Source organism: Penaeus monodon, unplaced genomic scaffold (genome assembly GCF_015228065.2).
Source record: "Penaeus monodon isolate SGIC_2016 unplaced genomic scaffold, NSTDA_Pmon_1 PmonScaffold_2092, whole genome shotgun sequence".
NCBI lineage: Eukaryota > Metazoa > Arthropoda > Malacostraca > Decapoda > Penaeidae > Penaeus > Penaeus monodon.
Window position 1 is genome coordinate 22,501 of NW_023650724.1, and position 5,449 is coordinate 27,949.

The following is a 5,449-nucleotide window of genomic DNA, read 5'->3' on the forward strand; positions in this document are numbered from 1 at the left end:
TTTATGCCCCCCTCTTTCCCATTTTTTAAACCCCCCACCCTTTCCCCCCTTCCTCTTTTACCCCTCCCACCTGCCATTTCTACTCCCTAACTTTTTTCTTTTCTTTTCTTTTCCCTCTCTCTCGGACCAGGTACAACGTCTGGTCTTTATCTCTTATCTCCTTATCAGTGGTGAAAGACACAGCTTTTAGGTATCCTCAGGGGAGTTATTTTACGATCCAGACGATCTTTTTGAAATACTCTAATGCCGTTTTTTATCATTTTTGTTACTGTTTTTTTGCTCTTTTTTTTAAAATTTTCTTTACTATTTTATCCATTTATTAATAATTCTTTATTCTATTTTTTTTTTTTTGTTTTTAACTTGGCCATTATCAGGTGTTACTATTTGCATTACCCCTGTTGCTGTTAATTTTTTTTACATTGTATAAAAAAACGTTGTTAAATACTGCGGTACGATTTACATTTTCTTTTATTCAGTAATCATTATCACCACTGACATAATAACATAACAGTAGATCAGTAACTACGAATAAAACTAAGAGCAAAAAGAAAAAAAATATACACACAAGTAAAGAGGTTTTCAAAAAAGTTGATTAATAAATTGGTCGACCTTTCAGTCATAGCTCCTGGACTATTTTTTGATGATAACACTTACTCGTCTTCATGCAAGTGTAATATCTATATTGGCAAAAAATAAGTACTTGAAGAATGTATTAAAAAGGAATGCTTACAAATATGCGAAAACATGGTTTTATTGACTGTGTTCATTAGGGCAACAATGATAAAAAAAAAAAAATAATAATTTATAATAATAATAATAATAATAATAATGAAAATAATAATAATAACAATAATAATGATGATAATGATAATAATAATAATAATAATAATAAAAATAATAATAATAATAATAAAAAATAATGTAATAAAAAATAATAATAATAATAATAATAATAACAATAATAAGAATAAAATAAAAATAATGATAATAATAATTAATAATAATAATAAATGATAGTGATAATGGTAATAATAATGATAATAATAATAATGATAATAAAAAATAATAATAACAAAAAAAAAATAATAATAATAATGATAATGATAAATAATAATAAAATAATAATAATGATAGTTTTAATGGTAATAATAATGTAATAATAATAATGATAATAATAATAATAATAACAACAACAATAATAATAATAATGATAATGATAATAATAATAATAATAATAAAAATAATAATAATAATAATAATAATAATAATAATAATAATGATAATAATAATGATAATGATAACAATAATAATTATAATAACAATAAATAACAATAATAATAATAATGATAATAATAATGATAATGATAATAATAATAATAATAAAATAATAATAATAATAATGATTATTGCTGTTATCAAAATTACTATAATTATCTGAAATAATAATGATAATGAATATAATGATGATAATGAGGATTACTGTTGGTACTATCATTATCATTATTATGTTATTTGTTATTATCATCATTATCCTCATTACTGTTTATTATTATTATTATCAATATTATCCACTATTATGCTTTTATAATTTTACTATTTTACGATTTTTATTATTATTATTACTATTATTTTTATTATTATTATTATTATTATTATTTTTATTATTGTCGTTATTGTTATTATTTTTATTATTATTATCATTAATATTATTATTATCACATCATCATCATCTTCATCATCATCATTATTATTATTTTCATGATTATTATTATTATCATTATCATTATCATTAAATTATAAGTATTATCAATTATTTTTCATTTATCATTATCCTCGTTAATATTACTATTATCATTATTTTTATCATCATCATTATAATATTATCATTATTAATTATTATTATTATTTTATTATTATTATTATTTTATTATTACATTATTATTATTATTATTAATATTCTTATTATTATTATTATTATTATTATTATTGTTATTATCATTATAATAATAATAATAATAATAATAATAATAATAATAATAATAATAATAATAATTATTATTATTATTATTATTATATTATTATTATTATCATTATTATCATTGTTTTTATTACTCTTATTATCATTATCATTATTATTATTTTTTTCATTATTATCATTGTTATTATCATTATCATTACAATTATCATTATAATTGTTGTTAACATTACGATATTGCTGTTGTTGCTTTAATTTTGTTGTTTGATAACATCATTATTCTTATTAAATTCCCTTATAATCATCTCATTTTGATCATCATCATCATTATCATCATCACTATAAATATTCAGAGAAAGAGTAATTTACAAAACCAAATTTTGGAATGGAATATTTTGTCTTCCATCAAAAGCCTAAAATTTCACCATTCATTCTTATTTTTTTTCTACACCTTCATTCACCACAAATGCCATAGTATACCGGCTTTTATTGCGCAATTTCCCGGTCAATGTTGTTTGTCACCACACTGAACTTTTTTACGATTGTTTAGTGTCTGTGCACTGATAAATGGGCTACGTGCTTAATAAAATTCTCAGACACAATAATGACAAAATTAAGACGCTGGTATGAAACACAGAAACTATCAAATCATAACGTTGGTTCACATTTCGCATTTGAGTCCTTCTCCAAGGGTCAGTGTAGGCAAATGACGAACTATAACTGCTGTATTCAGATGTCTGCCCCAATTTGTTTCTACTGTCTGTCGGTCTGTCTCTTTCTCTGTTCCCTTCCTTTGTTTATTTAACATCGCCATATGTACAGACTGCAGTAAACACATCCGTTATACCGTACAGCACAACATCCGTTAATAACCACACTATTGCTGGCTGTAAATCTTTCTTTTCCTATAATCAGATAACAGATCTTTTTCAGACCGACGCTGGGTCCGAAGATTTTAACCCCTCGGAAGATGGTGTAAAACTTTTTAAATGAGATTAACAGGATGGTCATCTTTTATCGTTATACTCTTTGAAGTTGCTCCGTTTTTTTTACCTTTTTTCAGAGTACTTTTCTACGGTGAAGCGCATGTAGGTATTAAATGAAGTATTAGTATGTGTGTCTGTATATATATATATATGTATATATATATATATATATATATATATATATTATATATATATGTATATAATACAAATATATATATATATATAAATTTTATATATATATATATATTATATATATATAAAATATATATAATTTTATATATAATATATATATAATATATATATATAAAATATATACACACACACACACACACGTGTGTGTGTGTGTGTGTGTATATGCATTATATATATATATATATATATATTATATATATTTTATATATATATATATATATATATTATATATATATATATATACATACATACACGCGCACACACACACACAACATAGTCATAGTAACCAAAGTTAAAATTTTTTGAAACCTACGCAGTAAAGATGTAGGAGCCAAGGGTTCACGATTTAAAGATATGTATCGCGAGTTTTTTGGGACTGTTTTCCCCAAATAATTTCTAATCCACAGAATATTTTCAGGATTACACTATTTTTGCAAAGCATATCTTGGGGGTTGCTCTTGATGATCTATTTCGATGCAATATTCTCTCCCTCCAAAAGACTTGATGTGGCATCTCTTGGGATTGTATACTCAGTTGCATCAATCTGTATATTATATCATATTACTTTCCGCTGGACGTAACTGACATCTTAGATCCCTGTCTTCGAATCTTCGGTGAAGACGCAAAAACAATTACCAGTGGCACCCAAAGAAATGGAAAAAATTCAATCTGAAGCTGGAAGTTCAGTGTCAGGATTATGATGGGCGATATCATTAATGATTATGACTTGTGTGGGTGGAACAGAAAAATACAATGTCAAGGTTGGGCTTCAAGGTCGACCGGCGCGTTGTTCCCTTGGGCAAGGAACGTCCCCTCGATTGCCAACCTAGCCACAGGGTGGGCAAGCCAGCCCAAGTCAGTGACGGTCCCGGAACTGGGTAAAAAGAGATGGTGACTCGATAAAAACACCGGGCGGAAGGCAACGGCAAACCACCGTTCTAAATTGCCGAGAAAATCATGGAAAATCCATGATCGCCCAAAAGTCCTTTTAGGACAGGGCACTTAAAAAAAATAGATAAAAAAAAAAAAAAAATATATATTATATATATATATATATATAAATATATAAAATATATATATATACACATACATATATATATATGCATACACCTATACATATATATGTATTTGTATATATATAAAAAATATATATATCTGTGTGTGGGGTGTGTGTGTGTGTGTGTGTGTGTGTGTTTGTGAGAATTAGAGAGAGTTTGTATGTTTGTGGATAATTGTACTTACGTGTGCTTGTATGTGTATATATATGTTGCAAACACTTACACACAACAAAACAAACATGTAACTAACTCGCTCCCCCCACCCACTACAGACCACAACCTTGGCAGGAACAGAATTGCAAATTACGGTGCAAAGGAGAAGAGAGCGAAAGCTAGGCATATGCACCCAATGGCCACAAGGGGCCCAAAAACCGTAACCATCTTGAACCATATGGTCTTATCAAACCTTTCCCTTTCATGTCGTTTTCTTATCATTCCTTTTTTCTTGTATCACACACACACACCACACAACACCACACAAACAAAACACACACAACACACACACACCCCCCACACATTATATATATATTATATATTATATATATTATATATATATATTATATATTTGTTGTGTGGGGTTTGTTGTGTGTGTTTTATACACAACACACACATATTATATATAATGTTATAATATAATATATATATATTTTATAATTATAATTATATTATTAATATATATATATGGGTATTATATGTATATATAGATATATAAATATATATAAATATATATATAATAATTATATAACATATATTTATATACACACACACACACACACCCCAACACACACACACACACACACACACACACACACATATAAAATTTATATATATATATATATAATTTTTTATATATTTTAATATATATAATGTATGTATGTATGTATTTTATATTTTATAGTATTATACATATATAAAATTATATATTATTAAAATATTATAATATATATAATATTATATGTTTGAAATTTAAAAAACTACATACATCCCAAAATAAATATATATATATAATAATTAATATATATATAATATATAATATATAATATATTATATATTTGTGTGGTGTTTGGTGTGTGTGTGGGGTGGTGTGTGGTGGGGTGTTGCGGTGTTTGTGTGTGTGTGTGTGTGTGTGTGTGTGGTGTGATATATAATATTTAGTATATATATATAATTATATATATATTATTATATATATATATAATATATTTGTTTTATATTTATATTTAATTATATATAATATA